The sequence below is a fragment of the Arachis duranensis genome, chromosome 2 (assembly GCF_000817695.3).
Source record: "Arachis duranensis cultivar V14167 chromosome 2, aradu.V14167.gnm2.J7QH, whole genome shotgun sequence".
NCBI lineage: Eukaryota > Viridiplantae > Streptophyta > Magnoliopsida > Fabales > Fabaceae > Arachis > Arachis duranensis.
In genome coordinates, this window is record NC_029773.3 from 12,655,838 (window position 1) to 12,677,741 (window position 21,904).

Consider the following 21,904-nt stretch of genomic DNA (forward strand, 5'->3'; position numbering starts at 1 on the left):
GAAGTGACTTTCCTTCTGTGTTTTTTTCTTAAAAAGTACTATTATTAGACCTGCCATACTATTGAGTCAAACTCAAGATAGCATGGTATTGCTTAAATTGTCATAGGGTAAAGTATTATTTTGGTCTCCAATGTTTCGGCCAAATCCTAATTTGGCCCCTAACGTTTCAATCGTTTTATTTCAGTCCCAAAATGTTTCAAACGTCCTATTTCAATCCCACAAATTTTCAAACGAGTTCAATGTTATCCCATCATTAAATTTGATATAAACAATTAGTGTATTGAATAGAAAAGAAAGTAAATCAACCCACCAACGATAATCAACGTAAAAGCTTTTCCTTTGATTTTGAAGCATTGATGATTAGGATTTAGGGTTTATTTACAAGAAGGAAATCGAGAAGAGAAAATGTTATAAAAAGGTTTTGGTAATGCTTTTCTAATACGGAAGAAGATATGAGTTAACAATAACATTAATGTCCACATCACTCACTGTTAATTATTCGTGTCAAATTTAATGGTAGGACAACATTGAATCCGTTTAAAACTTTTTGGAATAGAAATGGGACATTTGAAACGTTAGGGACCAAATTAGGATTTGACCCAAACATTGGGGACCAAAATAGTAATTTACCCAATTGTCATATTCACAAACAAGACTATGTAAATGTGTTGAATAAAAAGTGCATACATCGAAACAAACACTTAATCCATTATACATGACTGTTGACTAGCTCTCTGTTTAGGAAAATTGGAGCAGGCTTACTCATTCCAACCCATGGACTAGAGAAGAGAAAAACGTGTTCACCTTGTCCAACAATGCAGCCTCTTCAGCAAGCATAAGTTCCCTGGCAGCTGCCTCTTTCAACTTCTTTTCATATTTTTCCTAACAAGAACAGCATGATATGCAAGTTAATATAAAAAAGTTCATCATCATACTAAACAATAAAAAGCAAAAGACACAAATACAGGGAAGATTTCAGAGAGTAGACAGTAAGTCATAGAAATGATCCATGATATAGCCCAAACCTTCAACACTTTCTTCTCTTCATTAAAAACATGTGAATCTAAGTCAGCCTGCCTTTTTTCCGCAGCATGAATGGCTTGTATGAAATCAAGAATCAGTTTCCCATCCTCAGAAATATATCCACCTTGCGATCCCTTTGTCGCACCATTAAGTGCCTGGTATGTAAACACATTATCTTTAACCCATGCGCCATATCAAAAAATATATATAGCACCCAGAAAAGGGGGAAAAAATCTAAATGTGAGATTTAAATTACCTCTTTTTCTACAGAAAAATGGCCGTAAGTATGGCTTCTTCCATTCCTTAAGTGATATTCCTCAAGGAGACCAGGTTGATGTTCCCTATCTTTATCCAATGCATTCTATAATAGAGTAATAAAGGAAAGATGTTTTAAAAGCAATGTTGATGTCAATATTCTATTGCACCGCTATAAGACCGGCTATGCTTTATGGTACGGAGTGTTGGGCGGCTAAAGGGGAGCACGAACATAAGCTGAGTGTGGCAGAGATGAAGATGTTGAGATGGATGAGTGGTCACACGCGATTGGATAAAATAAGGAATGAAGATATAAGGGAGAGAGTTGGAGTAGCACCCATTGTGGAAAAGATGGTTGAATCGCGTCTCAGGTGGTTTGGACATGTGAGAAGAAGACCGATAGAACATCCAGTCAGGAGGGTGGATGAGATGGAAGATGGACAAAGGGCGAAAGGCAGAGGAAGACCTAAGAAGACCATCCATGAGGTGGTCAAACGAGATCTACATGTAAACGGTCTCTCTGTAGACATGATACATGACAGAGCACAATGGCGTCGTTTGATTCATGTAGCCGACCCCACTTAGTGGGATAAGGCTTTGTTGTTGTTGTTGTTGTTGTTGTGATATTTTCAGCAACAAATTCAACTTTGAGCAACAAAATCAAGGTGCAGAGATGAATTACAGCAACAAAATTGAGCCAGAAAGAACAGGGGAGTTTATTGGAACTCAAAAAATCGGGGACCAGCTGCTGAGGCGAGGCTCGAAGCAAGAAGACGTCAACGACGACCAGCTGCGGAACGTGCTGCTTCTGCCGCCAGCGACGAGCTTGAGTGCGGGATCGGAGGCAGTGAGAGAGACCGGAGACGAGAGATCTTGAGTGCGAGAGCGACAGTGAGAGAGATGAGAGAGTGACGAGACTGAGACACTGAGGAGTGGCCTGGTTGGTGCCAGAAGGAAGAGGAAGGAGACGTTCGCTCAGCCGATTAGGGTTTTGGCTTTCCTTTAATAGAAAACGCCGTGGTTTTCAAATGTTTTTTAAAAAAATTAAGCATGACCCGGTCCGGGTTATGAAAACCGGCCGGGTCTCCGATTTTGCTTAAACATAAGTCAGATCAAATTCTTTTCGCGATGCTTAAACCACAGTTCGGAGAATGGTTAAATACAAGGTTTTAAAAATCAAACCACTGCTCTAGTCATTAATTTATTATTTTATTAATTATTAGTTCAATCAATTCAATTATGGTCCAATTAAAAAAATCGTTATAATAAAATAATAAATAATTATAAATAAATATCTTAAAACATAATTTTAGTCTAATATAAATTTTAAGATGTTTTCTAAATTTAAAACACTATACAAATGTCATCACCCAAAGTCTTATAAACTTATTTAGGGCTTGTTTGGGTGAGCTTCTAAAAAAAGATCTTTTTTCGAGTTATCTTTTTTTAAAAGATCTTATAGAGAAGTAAAAGTAATTTTATGTTTGGATATCTCATGTAAAAAAGTCTTTTTATCTATCAATTATGTTTGGGTATAACAATATAAAAGTACTTTTTTGTTTATTTATTACATGAAAAACATCTTTTTTTTAAGGAAAAAAAATCTTTTAAAAAAAGATGTAAATTACACCTTCTCAAAAAAGATCTTTTTTTGATTTTACTAGTGCTTTTACTTTTACTACTAGAAATTTGTCAAACACGTTAAAAAATAAAAAAGATCTTCTTTTTTTAACAAAATAATGGCGCCCAAACATGCACTTAACTGCAAACTCAAAATTAAAACACAAAAACAAAACAGCAGCAATTCAATCTCCAACAATACATCACTATGCAAAAAAAAAAATACAAAATCCTATATAACTAAAATCAATAAATCATGAAGACAGTCACAATCTAGGCATAATTAAGTCACAAAACCGTAAAACACAAACACAAAACAACAGTAATTTAATCTCCAACAGCACATCACTATGCAAAAAAATCACAAAGATCCTACATAACTGAAATAAACAATCATAAAGACAGTCACCATCTAAACATAATTAAATCACAAAACAGTAAAATAAACACAAACACACACAAAACAACAGCAATTCAATTTCCAGCAGCACATCACTATGCAAAGAAATCACAAATCACAAAACATCAGCACAAGAACAGCACAGCAGAACATATGCTAAATTAACTAACTTAACAATCTAAGCACAATTAAACCCAAAGTATAGTTTTAATTGACTTAATTAAACACAAAAAAGCTCAGCAGTGAACAGTAAAGACCCAAAAAACACAACATAACAGTGAAGAAGACACAAACCAGAGTACAACACAGCATAGCAGTAGTGAGCAGAGCCATTCAATAATCAATATAATTTAATAATTTCTGAACTAAAAAACAAACACGAACAACAGGCACTAGTAGTGAGCTATGTGATACAATAAGAGTATTAAGCACCAACTTAAATTTCAAGTATTCAGACAATGAGCACAAAATTTATCATCAAGAAACTTTAACAAAATTTAATAACAAAAAAAATAAAAGCACGAACAAACCAGTAACAATTTATCGGTATCAATTTATCATCAATCAGTAAGTCAATAACAGTTAATCAACCCAGAACAAACAAAAACAAGCCAGTTAATCAACCAAGAACAAACAAGAACAAGCCAGTAACAGTTAATCAATCCAGAACAAACAAGCCAGTAACAAGAGTTAAAATTTATTATCAAGCAGTGAGCAAAGGCAATCAACCAGGAAAAAGCACCGAGCACTGATGGAGCATCCGAGACATTACCTTCGGCGAGGGCAGTGACCAGGGATATGAGGGAGAGCCACAGATGACGGGAAGCTGGCGACGAACCCTGGCGAGCTGGCGACGAACCCTGGCGAGCTGGCGACGGACGACCGGGAGCTGGCGACGAACACGATAGAGGGACGACGGTGGAGCAGGACCTAGAGACACTGGCGTTGGGGGAATGGAAGGGCCTTCGAGTACGACGAACCAAGCAGCGATGGTGAGACAAACGGCAGCGTGATGGAGGCTAGGGTTGTTTTTTGGGGAGGAATAATGAGAGTATGTATGAGACTGAGGAATCAGGAATGGGGCTCGAGAGGGGGGCACGGGCTTCAGGCGACTGAGGAGGAAAACCGGCTCTTCTTTTTTAAACAAAATGCATAAACGACGCCGTTTCATAACACCGGCCAGGTTTCAATTCGAACCGACCGGCCGGTTCAGTAATTTTAAAGCAACTTTTCAAAATAGCGATTTTATGATTTGACTTATCGATTCGATCCAATTTTTAGAACCATGGCTCAATCTGATCAGGTGACTAAATAACTAATTTTTTAGTCGAACTAACCGAATGGAGCCAAGTTTGATAAATAAGTGTGCACTTTTTTTTTAAAACAAAAAACTTATTTACCTATATAAATCAAGATATAGAAATTTATTAATTTATATATTTAATTATATTTTTAGAATCAACTATGGACTGTAGAAACAAATTTACAATTTTTTGTACTAATAAAAATGTGTGAAATTTTGAGTCTTTGTTTTTCTAATAATCTTAAAAAAAATCCTAAAGTCATCTGACATTTGGAATAGAAATATGGTGCTTACGAAAGATTCTTTGAGCAGGTGAGAAAAAGTATTGGTAAAATGTGGAGACGACACATGTGAGATCTTGGGAACTATGAGGAGACAAATTTTGTCCAAAAACAGAGGCTATAGGAGTTGTAGGCAATAGAATTAGATTAATTCTGAAAACATAGTACTTATATTATTAGGCCCTGTTAGTACAAAGTTGTGGTCCTTTTTTGGAAGTATGTCAATAATATGGCTTCTTGGGCTTCGAAAAAAAATGAGAATTAAAAAATAATAATAGTAAAAATTGCATGGGATAAAATGGGCATTACTTATAATAATAGCATTGGATATTGTATTAGGAATAGTAATAAGCATCTAAAACTTTAGCATTTTTTTCATAAAAACACATTTTTAATTTTATTTTTATATTAAAATAAATATTTTTTACTATGACTAATAAAAAAATACTTAATTTAAATATAAGTGAGTCTAAAATTAAAATAATCAGTAACAGAAATTATTACATATATTAATACAACATATATTTAATCTTTCTTATTTAATTATTTCACAACAATATATATAATTTAGTATAATTACATATATTCATCCAACATATATCAAGCAAATCTCAAATGATTAATTTAATGTATGAAAATAATAATTATTATTTATCGAAGTCCAAAAATAATATATTGCATTTATCAAAGTCCAAAAACTGTTATTAAAATAATTATTTAATATCTTAATAACATAAAAAGGTGGAAAATAAAATTATGAATAATTTTCTTAATTATATTACAGTAGTTATTATTTTCATACATTAAATTAATCATTTGAAATTTGCTTGATATATATTGGATGAATATATGTAATTATACTAAATTATATATATTGTTGTGGAATAATTAAATAAAAAAGATCAAATATATATTGTATCAATATATGTAATAATTTTTGTTACTGATTATTTTAATTTTAGACTAACTTATATTTAAATTAAGTTTTTTTTATTAGTCATGATTATTAATATAAATATAATTAAATATGTATAAATAAAAAAAATCAAATATTTTTATTAATAATAATATAATATTTTTTAAGATTATATAATATTTATTAATATTATTTTTCGATAAATACATATAGCAAATGATAATATAATAAATATAAACTAATGAGTTAGTTAGTAAACAAATATTTGTTTTAATATAAAAATAAAATTAAAAATGTGTTTTTTATGAAAAAATATTAAAGTTTTAGATGCTTATTACTACTCCTAATTTAATATCCAATGCTATTATTATAAGTAATGTCCGTTTCAGCCCATGCAATTTTTACTGTTATTATTTTTGAATTCTCAATTTTTTTCGAAACCCAAAAACCCATATCATTGACACACTTCCAAAATAGGGCTGCAACTTCACACTAACAGGACCCAATAATATAATTATAATTATGTTTTCAGAATTAATCTAATTCTATTAACTTACAACTCTTATAACCTCTGCTTTTGGACAGAATTTGTCTCCTCATAATTCCCAAAATCTCACATGTGTCGTCTCCATATTTTGCGAACACTTTTTCTCACCTGCTGAAGAAATTTTTCATAAGCACCATAGCACTTTCCCTAACATTTTCATAACTCTTGCAAGCGAAAATGTGTTTGCCTGTTGTTGAATGAGAATTACAAAAAGAATAACTTTTTACGAATAAAACTTCTAACTAAACAAATACACTCTTGAATTTTTAGTTCTCTTTTCTCTAATAAAGAAGAACAAATGAACAACAAAAATGTGCACGCCATGCTATTTATAGCATGTATGAATAGTATCATAATTTATCACAGAATATACATTGCATTCTAGTAGCTTTACTTTAGTCATTACCTTAATATTTCCCACTATTTCTTTCATCATTCGATTGATATGAAGGCAATGCTTTATTAAAGAAGATCTTAGTATCTTGGCAATTATTAAATTGTCTTTCTTTTGTGTTAACATAAAAAAGACACTGTTTATATCAGGCATAAGAATCATCAAAATTAATTGTGATTTAACAACAGTATATTGATCATTAAAATTTTTCAAAAATCTTATTGTGTAACTCTTTCTCCTGAATTCTCGCATTACATTCAGACATTCAGTCCACATGTGCATGATTGTTCGCAAGAAATGCATTTTGGAATTGACCTGAAATTGTTCAAGTCCTTCTAAATCGATTGTAGCTTTGTGTAGCAAGCTATTATAGTTGCATCTCTTGCATTTTGTAACACTCTACCATACTGAACTTTACGCTTAAGTCGTAAAATAGAGGTGGTGTGGTATTACGACCTAAAAATAAAATGTATATATGTAATAGCAGAAAGATTGTAATATACTAGGAGCCTTAAAGAATAGGGGAAATAAAAATCGCGAAATAAAAGCGCAACGCTCAAGAAACGAGTTAACTTGCGTGCTAAGAAAACCATAACCATCAAACATAAGATTATAAAACTAGTATATATATATCCAAAACTCAAATGTACATAAACAAAATTCTGTCTCTCTATAAACCTCTAAGAGGAACAAAAGAACAAGTTATGCGGAGAGAGAGAGCTAAGTACATATATATACATCATTGTACAACAAAATAACCCGGTAACCACACGTCTAACGAGATGTCTCTTGACCTGCATCTGAAAAACAACAACATAGTATGGGATGAGAACCGAAGGTTCTCAGTATGGTAAAGGTGCCACACACATAATATATAAGGTCCTGGAAATGCCAAAGGCAATCCTAGAATGCCAACACTCATATTACAAAGTTTAAAGTATTAAACAGAAGCTATAAAAGGTAATTTTCTAAGAGTATCTAAGCCTAACTTAACTTAACCTTAAATCTAAGTCCTTTATTGCCATTCCTCCATACCTCCATTTTCGTCAGTATTTCACAGACAGATAAACAGATAATGGCAAACACAAGAAGGTTACAAATACTGCAGGTAAAAAAATATACATTTAGCATGGTAAGTACAGAGTTAAACCCCAAAATGGTCCCTGAGATTGGCGTCGTGCACTAAAATCGTCCCTGAGATTCCAATTGCACCAATTACATTCCTGAGATTGAAAACAGTGCACCATATTAGTCCCTGACCCATTTTTCATTAACAACGTGATGACATGGCATGATGAAGTGGACTATAAGTGACACATGTCACTTCATGATTTGGCCACCTGTAATGGTATGATGATGTGGTCACCAGTGGCACGTGGCATGCTGACGTGGATTGTTATGTCACGTGTCACAATGTTATTTGGCCACGTGTCCGTTTATGCCACGTGTCATAATAGTATTCGTCCACGTGATCGTTGTATATGCACCAAATTAGTCCCTCACTTTGCATTAAGTGACTCATTTTAGTCCCTGAAATTAAATGTCGTGCACCAAACTAGTTCCTTCACCAGTTTTTTCTCATTTTTTTCTATAAATTCAAAATTCTCAATATTTTTGAATGCATTAATTTCAATTCTATTTTGTCACATATTTTTCAAATAAAAGTATTTTTATAAAATATTTTTTCTCTTGCAAATACCCTAACCGCCGACTTGGAGTTGACGTGAAGGCTTTTCAAGCACATTCATTACCATCTCCGACCTATTTCAGTACTTTTATAAAATATTTTTTTCTTGCGGATACCCCTAATAACTGCCGTCTTGGAGTTGACATGAAGGCATTTCAAGCTTCCCTCATTACCGTCTCTAACCTCTTTCGTCTAGACTGCAGAGGTCAAAGATGGTAGTGAGGGTGCTTAAAGTCCTTCAATCTAGCTCATTTATACATAACGAAAACGTGTATTTCATAAAAAATATTTATTTTAATTATTAATTTCTTGTTAAAAACACATTTTTTATGAAAAAAATTGTCTAATCAATTATATTATTATTTTTTATAATAACATACTTATATATTACAAAATTTACCAATGTTAAATTATTAAAAAAACTATATAATTAAAACTAAAATCTTAAATTTTTTTATGAGATCACTTGTATTTAAATGATATATGAAAAAATAGAATTGAAATTAGTGTATCTAAGATATTAAAATTTTAAATTAAAAAATGAGAAAAAATTGGTGAAGGGACTAGTTTGGTGCACGGCATTCAATTTCAGGTACTAAAATGAGTCACTTAATGCAAAGTGAGGGACTAATTTGGTGCATATACAACGATGACATATTGGATGACACGTGGACGAATACTGTTGCGACACGTGACACAAACGGACACATGGCCAAATAACATTGTGACACGTGGCACAACCATCCACGTCAGCATGCCACGTGTCACTGGTCACCATATCATCATACCATTACATGTGGTCAAATCATGAAGTGACATGTGTCACTTACAGTCCACGTCATCATGCCATGTCATCACGTCGTTAATGGAAAATAGGTCAAGGACTAATGTGGTGTATTTTTTTCAATCTTAGGGACGTAATTGGTGCAATTGGAATCTCAAGGACTATTTTAGTGCATAACACGCAGTTAATGCACAAGCAAGTAAATCAAGTAATATGCATATGATGCATGCCTGTCCTATGGCTGATGAGGCTCATCTGTCGATTATCCAGCCAACCCGACAAGTCCGAAAACCTTAGACTGTCCCTCGACGTGCATCTCCAAGAGTCTATGCATAGCTTTTTTTCAAATAATCAATATTGCTCAATGGGGGTTAACATTCTCGGAAATTTATAAGTGTTCGGTCACCCTTACGTCGTAGGGTCAATAGAGTATCGAGTTTTCAACTTGGTACATGTGGTGGTAAACCACAGCTCTTTATCTAGGGAATCTCGTATCTCAGATCATTTAATCATTCAAGCTAAGTTTCATACATAATCATTCATTTGATTATCAAGTCAAGTATCATACATGATCATCCATAACATTTCATAATCAATTCATCACTTTTCAGTTTTACATCACCTCCAAGTCATCTCTATTTCCTAACGTCATCTGATTATCAGGTGTAATACTACTATTCATGACTAAAGGAATGAAAATAGAGGTGTAGAGGTTTGAAATATAGTTTAAAAAGTAAAAAAAATCATGTTTGCTGGAATAGGGTCCACGCGTACGAGTGGCTCACGCGTACGCATAAGTGGGTGCCTCATGTCACGCGTACGCGTGAGCCATGCGTACGTGTGGACATGCTTGCTGGTCCATCACACATACACGTAAAGTTCCTCACGCTTGCGCAGCAAAATTTTGTCCCACGTGTACACGTGGACGTACGTTTCTTCAAAAAATTGGCAGATTACCCAAAAAGCTGCAGATCCATGATAAACTAACAGCAAAATTATGTATTCTACATCCAAACTTTCGACGGGCATAACTCAATCGTTTTAAATCATTTTTCATTCGTTCTTAAAACGACATAAACTTCATGAACCCAATTATCATTTAAAACAAGTTGAAATCAATTCAGAGTTCCAAAAGCCAAGTTATAGCCCGCCGAAATTTAGCCCAAAACCAAAGTTTTTGCAAACTCTTTAAACCTCATGTTCATTCAAAATTTCCATTCCATTCAATATTAAACCTATCAATATCAACATAATTGCCAGCAACAAACCTCAATAAAGTTCTACACCATTCCGTTAACCACCATTCAATAACACTAAACAATTTCATTCCTCAACAATTCCATCAAGCTTTCATTCAATGTTCTTGTACACGTATAATCAACCAATCAACCACTTGTTCTTGTACATATATAATCAACCAATCAACCACATTTTTTACCAACATCAACATAAATAACAATCCCCACCACATACTCAAATCATCAATTATCCAACAAGTACTAACCAAACATGTTCATCAACAAATTTCTAAATATTCAATACATGCCTGCATTCCAACTTATCATATGGTCATCTAGCCTAAGTTTCACAGAACATTATATATTAAATGCAAGAAACCTAAACCATACTTTGGCCGATTTCTACGTAGCGACCAAAGCAATTTATTTAAAACCAAGGCAGCCCCTTAAAACTCAATAAACTCTAGGCTCAGCTTCCTCCAAGTTCCAATATTCACAATTTCAAGCTCCAATTATTTATTTTCAACCTAATACACATTTATAACACATATATATCCAATTTAATACTCGTACCATACTTTCAAGAATTGGGGAAAAAGAGTGGATGGGAGTATTTAATGACTTACCTATGAAATTGTTCCAGTAGAAACATAGAGTTCGATGCGGTGAATGCGTGGTCGCAAACGGTGCGGCGATCCGAGTTCGGACGGAGGAGTTACGGCAAATTGGATTTACCGTAAGGGTTCGGAAGGCTTTTCTTTCTCTTCTCCCCTGTGAATGCTTCAGCTATGTTTCTGTTGAAATGAGGGAGAAGAAAGGCTTGGGTTCATTTAATAGGTTGGTCCGGTTGGACCGACGGCCTGGTTTGGGTCCAATTCAACCAGTTCGGCCTGCTCGATCCAATTTTGGACTGATTTCTTCGAAATGAGTGTCGCACTTCTCGTTTCGATGAACTTTATCCTAAGTTAATATTATTTTCGTATTTCTAATCTTCTTTATTAAAAACTAATTTATTGACTAATTATCTACTAATTTAACGGGGTTTACACATTGAGTTAGAAGAGCTCCTCTTGTAACTTAGGAAGTTTGAATTTGTCATCTTGATACTACCTTCGTTTCAATTCTTTCCATAAATATGAGGCATTGTTGTTCCAAATCACTTTTTCTAAGGTTTCTAAACTAAGAGACACAGTTATCCACGACACCATATAAGTGTTACACCTTTCCCAAATTTCAAACAATGGATCAAGCTCATTTGATTTCACAATGAATCCATCAATAAACTTCAACTTGTTTTTTTATTTTAAAGCCAAAAGCATAACTCTACTCCACGAACAATAATTTCTTGCATTCAGCATAATTAGAATGAGAGGATTACTCAGACTTTCACTTAGATAAATGAAATAGGAACTTATCGGATCTTGCATCGAATTTATAGTGGTTCTAGCTACATGAGCTTGAATTATAGAAATTTGATTCAAGAAATTTGCAATTGATTGTGAACCCATAGGAGCTGCATGATTTGATTTATTAGTGCCTATCGTCAATTAAGAAAATTGATATGTATTCAAGAAGTGATTAAAAAAATTAGTAATAACAGCTTCAAATTGAAAAGCAAGCAAAAAATGAAAGGTAATCAATGAATCTAGTTTGATTTCAAATTCAGATCTTTCACCTTTATTTCATTGATCGGAGCTATGATTTCTCTTCTACGCTCACTGAACCCTGTGAAAGCTGCATGGTTAGAGAGAATTAAACTCTCATCAATCTCTGTTGAGTGTGTTTGTGAGTAAAGGGTGAAGAATTTAGAGAAGAAAGCGAAGGAGATAAAACAAGGAGGGAAGAATAAATAAAGAAGTTATTAGTGTAATTAGAAATGTGAATTAGAGGAAGAGAAAATTGGAGAAGATGAAGATTATAATTCATTCATCATCATTTTCTACATTATATGCTTGTCTTATATAATTAGTAATTACACAAAAGCAATCGTTCTAACTGACTGCACTAACTTTTTATATCGAACTAACAACTAACTAAAACATGCACTACTAAAAAATTATTTATTACAGATAAATATTTCTAACAGATTTTATCCCATGCTAAATTTATCTATAAATTCGTTTATAGTATGCTATTTTTTGTATTGATGTATTTACATCATGATATAAGGGATTGTTGTATCTTGCACTTAGCTTCTCAGGCCTATGAACTAAACTATCATTGCTTTAGAAATGTCATAAGAAGATATTTAATGAGAAAAATTATTTTCAAACTCAGTGATTATCGTTGTCTTATAAATCTTTTAAAAACCGACGATTTAACCATCTGAAAATCCAATAAAAGAAATCAGTTAATTATACAGAAATCCAAACTCACTTTTCTTATAAAAAAATCTTAAAAGTTTCCTAACAATATGAATGACCAACCTGTTCCAAACATAGGTTCATTAAGTCTATGCTGAACCAGCTTTGTATTTCATACTTTACTAAATCTTAATTAGAAACTAACCACGAATCAATCAACACTATCATCAATTCAGCAGCAATACTCAATCAACCAAAGTACCACACCAGAGCAAACACAGACAAAACAGACAAGAAAAGCACAGGTATAGATAGCAATTATAGCAAATAATTCAGATAACAGTTAATAACAGTTAAGCAATTAGACAAACCAAAACAAATTCACACTCAAACAAAGCATGCAAATGCATATGATGCATGTTTACCCTATGGCTAATGATCTCATTAGTCGGTTATACAGCCAACCCGACATGTCCGGTAGCTAACCCAGATATCATTTTCTTGAAAACTGGTGAGCGGTACAGTACCACGATCCTCACCTGGTGAGCGGTAAACCACCTCGATCCCCACCATCTACAGGCGGTAAACCACCTCGATCCCCACAAACATCTTCAATTGGAAAACAACAAGCACATGGGTGGTAAAAAACCACGATCTCCACAACAATTTCATATTAAATCTGGTGGACAGTAAATAACCACGATCCCCACAGACATTTTAAATTTCAAATGCTTTCTATTTATCAAACATGTTTCATCTCGCTTCAACAATTATAATCAAGTTACTCAAGATATAATACTTTCCTTAATAAATCAAACTCAAGCATAATTCATTATTTTATTAACCAATTCAAAATCAACTAATATAATTCTTAAATCCACAATTTACTAAATAACATTTCAAACAAAGCCTTAGATTTTATAGAAAGTTCGGCAGCATCACCTTTAAAATTCGGACTCTGCCACCGTTTTTGGTTTTAAATTGTCAAAATTAATTTATAAATTAAAATTGATTTTGTATAAAATTAATTTTGAGTATATATCGAAATAGGTCCCTTAGAAATTTTACATCGAATGTTTTCGTCTCTAAGAAAATTTTATTACACTTAGGTCCCTGAACTTTACAAAAATAAGATATATAGGTCCTTCTGTCACACTTTTAAAGACCTATTTGTCCAAGTGAAAATAATGGGTCATGCTAAGATAGAAACTTATATATCTTAGTTTTGTAAAGTTCAAGGATCTCAATGTAATAAAATTTCTTTGAAACAAAAATGTCCATACTGTGTGTAAAACCCGAAAAATTAGTAAATAATTAGTCAATAAATTAATTATTAATCAAGATAATTAGAAATGTGATTTTATGGTTTAATATGATAGAGAAAATTAAAATAAGAATTTCGACACTAATTTCAAAGAATTTAGCCCAAAATTGAGCCAAACAGGGCGAACTGGTCGAATCAGGACCACATTCAAACTACTATATCTTGCTAATTCGAGGTTCGATCGCTGCACCGTTTGCGGCCACACGACCACCGCGTCGAGATCTACGATTCCATCTGAACAATTTCTTTGGTAAGTCACTCTAACACTCTAGTCTCTCTACCCCTTAGTTTTCGAAAATTAGTGAGAATCCATGTTGAGAATTTGTAATTTTGGTTCTCTAGGTCCAAGTTTAGCTTGAGGAACTTGTGGGTCTTTGCTCAATCAAGACATAGACAAGGTGAGGACTCTCAAATTCTGCAATTCCTTAGCCTATGTGAGTTGGATGTTGAATTTGGGTATGTATGTGTCAAATGTATGAATTAGGTTGGTATATATATATTGGGAACTTGAATTGTGGACATTGGGATCTTGGTGGAGTTATGGAGACCTTGCCTTGGAAGCTTTGGGACTTGAAGGTTGCCTTGGGTGCCTTGGCGGTGTCTGGGATATATGTTGAAATCGATCAAGGTATGATTTAGGTTTCTCGTATTTAATATGTAATGTTCTATGAAAACTTAAGCTAGACGACCATAGGATAGGAATGAAAGTATGGGTATGTGAATTGCTTAGTGTTTTAATGAGATATGATGAACAATGTTGGATTTTGGTTATTGTTGATGTTGGTGCTAACATGTTGAATGATGAATTGATGATGTTTGACAAGGATGAGGATGATCATGTATTTGTGATGAATTTTATTGACTTAAGGGTTGAATCTAGGTATGAGATTATGTATATGGGAGTATAAGTGATAGATGTAGGATGTGGAGGTTTTGGTAATTGAAATGGTATGTTGTTGTGCTGGAAATCTGTATAGAAAGTGTGCTTTGAGTAGGGTTTTATGAAAACAGAAGTTTTGCATTTGTGAAAAATTAGTTCTGAGCCGAACTTTGGCGAGCCATAACTCGGCTTCCAAACCCCAAATAGTTTTAAACTTGTTTTATGTGAAAATTGGGTCCGTGAAGCTTACGCCGTTCAAAGAACAGGTGAAAAATATTTTGAAACGAAAAAGTTATGCATGTTGGAAGTTTGAGGTTTTAAATTGAATTCTACAGCTTTTTAACTTAACCAAAATTTTACCCAAAAACCCACGCATGCGTACGCATACCCTCTCACACGCATGTGCTAGCTACTGCCTCGCGTACATACGTATGCAAATGAGTCTATGCGTACGCGAAATGAGCCAACATGCACACTCACGCGTGCGCGATGCGTGGCCCACACGTACGCGTGACCTGGGCAAAAATCGCATGTATGCGAACGCATACATATGACATGTGTACGCATATCCCTATTTTTCTGTAAATGGATATTTTGTGTTTTCAAGCCAGTTTGACCTCCTAAACCTCTATTTTCACACTCTTAGTTCTAAATTTGGATACTAAGCTTAGTAATAAAAAGGGAGTTGGAGAATAGAGGTAACTTGGAGATGAAGTAAAGGTTGGAAGTGATGAGATTAGACTATGGAAAGCAAGGTTACTTAGAAGAGAAGAAAGGTTTGGAAGGATAAGTTCGGGTTGGAAAAGTGTAGAATTCGTGATGATGTATGATTAATGAATTGAGAATGATGAATATGTATAATGATTTTGAAATAGAAATTGTTTAAGTTTGACCTGGCAAGGTTCATGGTGGTTTACCGTTTGTCCAGTGTCGAGATGTATGTGGGGTTCGTGGTGGTGTACTGCCCACATATTTTTAAAGTGAATGTTATGTGGGGTTTGTGGTGGTGTACCGCCCACATGTTTTAAAAGTGAATGCTTTGTGGGGGTTCGTGGTGGTTTACCACCCACATGTGTGTGTTGTTTTTCCAATTGAAGATCTTGCGAGGTTCGTGGTAGTGTACCGCTTGAAATGGTGGGGTTCGTGGTGGTGTACCGCCCACCAGTTTTTGAGAGGACGATATCTGGGTTAGCTGCCGGATGTGTCGGGTTCTGGCAAAGTAACCAACACGTGAGCTCACGGCCAGTAGGATAGACATACATCATATGCGTATGTGTACTTTGTTTGAATGTAAATTAAATTGGGCTTGCCTATGTATTTATCATACTTACCTGTTAAACTTGCTACTTGCATTACTTGTACTTTACTTGTGTTTGCTTTATCTGCCTTGTTTGTTTGTGCTATTCTGCTGGTGATTTTGGAGGATTGTGGAGGAAGGGAAAATTGTTAAGGGTTTTAACTAGTGTTTGGTAAAGATCAAGAACTTTAGTGGACCACCCTGATTAATGATTATGGCTTTCGTCTTTAAATCCTTTAAGTTTTATAATCTGAGTGTCGGCGTTCTAGAATTGTCTTTGGCATTCACAGGACCTTATGTACTATGTGCGTGGCACTTTTACTATGCTGAGAACCTCTGGTTTTCATCCCATATTGCGTTATTGTTTTTCAAATGCAGGTTGAGAGGCTCCTTGGTAGGCGTCTGGACTTTTATAGCGGAGCAGTTCTGGATTTTATTTTGATATATAGTTATGTTTATATATGTACTTAACTCTCTGAACAGCTATCTTATTTGTACCTCTTAGAGGTTTATGGAGAATTAGGGTTTATTTTTATATTTTAAATTTTGGGATATGTTTATATGTATGTAAATATTCTCCGGACAGCCTTGGCTTCGCAGGCTGAGTCAGGAGCTAATTTTTTTATATCTTTAATTCTCTATTCTCACTTGCTGTTTTAGTTAAACTTACGAACTTTAGCTTTCTTAGTACGCAAGTTATCTCTTTTTTTGAGCGTTGCGTCTTTACTTTTTGTGATTTTGTCTTACCCGTTTTTCAAGGCTCCTAGTTAAATATCTTTTTCACTATTATATATATGCATATTTTTGCTTTTAGAGGTCATAATACCTCATCACCTCAATTTTATGACTTAAGCATAAGATTAAGTGTGGTAGGATATTACACTGAAGAACCTATTTAGATATATACTCATTAATATTTTTAAGAAAAAATCGGTTTTAAAGGAAAAAACTATTTAAAATCAATTTGGTTTAATTAAAAAAACTAATTATTTTTTAAATCAAAATTTATTTTTATGATCGCTTTATTAGTTTTGTAACTTGTTAATAATTAATTTTATTATTTAAAATTAATTTGGTATAATACCTTTATTCAGATTTCTAGTTAATCAAATTCAAAAGTCAGGTTTTTTTTCTTAATCATGTTTACTGTTTAAAAGGAGATTTCGAATTTACTTTGAAATAGGGGTAGATAAAATTAAGGAAAAGTTAAATGGATATAGATAAATTAGTTGCTTTTGATTAGATTTGATAAAAAATTATTTTTTATTTTAACTTAATTTTGACTTTGTTTTTGTTGGATTAAAATTAATGTTATCTTTAGTCACCAAAATAATTAATGTTATCTTTAATACAACAACAAAAAAATTTATACTATTTAATACTAAATTATTAATAAAGGATTGTCAGGTAGTGAAAATCTAACATGTCATGTTAGAGAGAGCTTGAGAGTTGGACATTTTATGGTATTCTCTAAATAGTTAATTCATGTGTAGTCTCTCATTCAATTATTTTTTTTTCAAATAAATTTTGCTTCTTAAAACAACTTTTTCCTTTAATTAATTCTCTTTCATCTTCTACTTTAATATTTATTTCCTCTTCCCCTAACAGGTATCATAAACCTAAAATTTTAAATTTGAATGGCAAAAAAGGGTATAATTATAACCCAGCATTCATTGTTCAGTTTGTATAGTTGCTTCAATATCTTTAATATTTTCTAACAACTCCTCCTCTTATTCTCTTTCACTCTCAATAGTGTTATTCACTCTTTCATTTCAGTTTTCTCCTTTTTTTACCTGTTTTTCTAATATTTTAGTGAATTTCAAATTTTGAATTTAACTACCATATGAATCACTCTTACTTATTTATAACCCCTTAATTTTATTATTCACTGCAGTTTTGTGGTTGCTCCTCCATTTTCTTATTTTTCAATTCGTTATCGTGGTGGTGATGGAGGACATTGTAAACAGATAGCATATTTGGAACATTTGGAAGATTCTCCAGTAATCTTCTTGGTATATTTCTCTTTCTCTCTCTCAAATTCATGGTTTCTTTTTCGTTTTTGTAACTGCGTTTACGTCAAATCTTGAACTTTTTGTTTTTGTTTTATTTTTCTTTTTGCCTCCTATTATACCGCAGCGTGGTTGTAGTTGTTACGCTCGGTGAAGAGCATGGTGGTGGATACAGGGGAGGAGGCAATGGTGGTGGTGCTTGCTACAACTGCGGTGGGATAGGTCACATGGCCACGGAGGAGAAGGCAGTTCATCTTTTCCTCTGCTGCTAACTGCTTTTTCTACGACCTCATAGAGACTAACATTTTGTCTTCCTGGTATGATATCCCATTACCCCTTCTTTCCATCTAATTAAATTGTATTAAGATTAGATTTTGGAGAAGTGGTAGTTGAGTTTGTAGCAATTTCTGACCTAAAAGATTTTATTTCCAGCTCTTCTGTTTTTTCTCTGATTCCTAGCACAGTGTTAAGAAAACTCACGGCCAAGTCTAAAAACAAGCTTTGATTACTTTCGATTCCATAAATTTTCAATTTTGAGGTTTTTCAATTTTTTGTTCCATATTATGAAATTTTGTGATTTTAATTCGATTTTATTTTTTCACTTCAGTTGCATTTCGATTGCAATGTGAGGAATCCAACATGGGCGTCGGTTATGTATAGGGTCTTCATATGCATCGTTTGCTCCGCTGTTCGTAGCATCTTCGAAGTGCATATTAGCTTCCTCAGGAAAGTTTCTTTGCTGATTGTTTAAATTGTGATGATTTCATGATAAGTTTTTTCTTGGATGTTGGCATTAGAAATCTGGTAAGACAAGTTAAACAGCTTGCTCTTTTTGTTTGACACACTGGTAAGTAAGTGGAATGCATTTCAAGTGTCTTGAAGAGGAGGGCATGAGGGTTGGGTTCTTTAAGGTGTTATATATGCAATGTTTGTTCATCTGAGCTCTGCCTCTACCATTCAGTCATCATTCATCTATGGTATTGTAAATTTTTCCCTTTGGCTTTAGTATTGACTCTGACAATTCCTTCCTTTAATTTCTCTTTGAATACTAACTATTTCTTATTCATTCTCACCTACATTTATTTTCCACCTCTTCAAACAAGTAAAAAGAATGTGAAATTTCAAATTTCAATTTTGAATTGAAAAAACAAGTATATTTATAATCTCCTATTTTCATTGTTTACTATATTCAGTTGTTCTTCTGGCGCTTACTACAGCTGTGGTGGGGATGAGGCATATGGCCAGGGATTGCAACCAAGGAGGACGCAGATGTGGAGGTATGCACGGCGACGGTGGTGGCAGCAGATCTGCTATAACTATGGGGATTCTGGGCATTTTACAAGGGACTTCTAAACAAGCTCTTTGAAAATAAGGTTTGATCACTTCTAATGTCCAGATTTTCAATTTTGAGATTTTTAGTTTGATGTTTTCAAGTTTTTTTTTCTAATCTATTATATTTTTATTTTTTGTGATTTTTAAATTCATTTTTTATTTTTTTGCTTTAGATGTGTTTCGATTGCAATGTGAAGAATCCAACATGAGCGTCCGTTACGTATGGCTTCTTCATATGCATTGAATGCTCCGCTATTCATCGGCTCTATTTCGATCATGCCTATCCAGATTCTCTCGATCCAGCCGAACTTACTTCAACTCCACTCTCATCTAAGCCCGTAAAGTCCCCCCTCTCTTCTTCCTTTCCCTCTACAACCTTGCTGGGATTGCTTGATTGGGTTATCACGAGTCTAAGAGTGCATTTCAGCTTTTGGGTACATTCCTCTCTCTTAAATTCACGATTTTCTTTCCATTTTTGTAACTGGTTTACTTCAAATCTGGACCTTTTTTGTTTTGTTTTTCTTTTTGCCTCATGTTATATGAATTCATGTTCATAATACTGAGAAAACTCAAGTTTTTAGCTTCTCAAATTTGTTGTTAAAGTGTTTTTCGGAAGGAAAATGGATGCGTGGATGAGAGTGTCATTCTGAAGCATAGCAACATGAACATTTTTCTGGCTTTATCATTCTACAGGCTTCCTTCCTTACGAACACCTTTTTAATTTATTTTATTTTTAAATAACTTTGGCTAAAATTGATCAGAACAGTGAACTATTTGTGTTTAAACATTAGCTCCTGAGGCATTGATATAAACAGAAAGCTTTCAGCTTATTTTGTCTTGGTTAGGTATTTTTTTCAACTGCTGATGTGTGCATGTGCCTTTGAAGTATATGCATACTGCTAAAATTTTCATGTTTAAATCTTAGTAGAAATTATTATCATAAAGGATGCATTTGTTTGATATTTTGGGGGTGCAGAAAGTACCTTTCTTTTTTTCACAATTTTAGTATTGTTTAATATGTGATTGTGGTATAGATGTTGTGGATGCGTGCAACTTTAGATGTGAACATTTGAAAATGTTACTGTATCTTAAATACTATGCAATGTGCATTCTCTGACTAAACCAGTGAAATTCAAATTTCATATGAACTTTTCTCTTATATGGTACAAATGGGGATGAATTTGCAATTAGCAAAGCAGCAGATAAAATTGAAGGCATTCATGGTAAGTCACTAAATGAAGCAGAGGTAGTAGCAGCTATTGAAGAGAACGAAACTCATGCTTTTGAAATTAATCCTTCTCAGGTAACTTAGTTGTGAGCTTTACGAAGATATTATTTTGTTCTTTTACTGTTATACCAATTCTTTTTCTTTTTGTTTTCCATCATTATTATTATGATTTGTTGATACTGTAAAACAATTTTCACTATATGTAACAGTTATTTGAAACATTTGTGCACTTTCAATCGTGGTTTGTAAGAACCCGTGTTTTCACATAAAACTATTTTAATAAAATAATTTTAGTGTCCGGAATAGATTCAAAATTTAAAAGTTTTAATTTGAAAATATAAATGTGAAATTTGATTTCAGTAAAATTTTCTGAGTTGGAAAATGTACATTTTCAAAAAGTTTTTTATAAAAATGCGTACTGGCGCTTAAGTTGACAGTACCGGCTCTAGACTTTCTAGTACCACGTATTTTGGAAAATAATATTTTAAAAGTTAATTTATTCTTTTGAAAGGAGAAAAATAATTTAGAATCGAAAACCGGACACTAATCTTAAAGGTTTTGGCTCAAAGTGGGCCAAACGGACCAAAAACACTTAGCGGGTTGGACCGGACCCAAGTGAGCCCAAGTCCAACATATATAACCCTCATCAAATGAGGTTTTCAGCTTATTCCACCCTCATTTGAAGGAGGGGGCGCTGCTGAGTTGAGAGGAGAGGGAGAAGAAAGAGTACTATTTACTCTCACCTTCTTTTGCTTGTAGCTTGAGCTACGGACCTCCGATTGATGAGCCGTTTACGGTCACGCGAAGCTCTTGTTGAGCTCTATGTTTCTATCTAAAGAAATCTGGTAAGATCTCTCTCTCTTCACATTCCAGTTTCCAGTCCTAGATTATGCACATTTTCATGTATGGTTTATGAGTAGATTTTGTAATTTTGGTTGTTTATGTGATCTCTAGTAGCAAGTAATTGATAGATTTTACCCCTAATCTCATTGGATAAGATAAGGAACCTCTTTATCCTTGTGGTTTGGTAGAGTAAGAGCTTTAGTTGTTGATGTATGGTTATGTTGTATGTATGAAGCTTAT

At 33.6% G+C, this 21,904-nt stretch overlaps 1 protein-coding gene across 3 annotated transcripts in view; it reads right to left on the reverse strand.

Moving 5' to 3' along the window:
* The window catches only part of LOC107473589 (uncharacterized), an 8,056-nt gene extending 3,651 nt beyond the window's left edge, over positions 1-4,405 (reverse strand). Inside the window, exons 1-2 of one of the 3 annotated variants that reach the window (XM_052256565.1) lie at positions 4,071-4,372; positions 1,961-2,278 (exon numbers count right to left, since the gene is read on the reverse strand). The gene's annotated coding sequence lies outside the window, so the exon portion shown is untranslated. Of the gene's footprint in view, positions 1-1,960; positions 2,370-4,070 lie in introns of those variants that run through there. The other 2 variants (XM_052256572.1, XM_052256570.1) reach the window with 2 other exon arrangements.
* Positions 4,406-21,904: the final 17,499 nt, after the last annotated feature.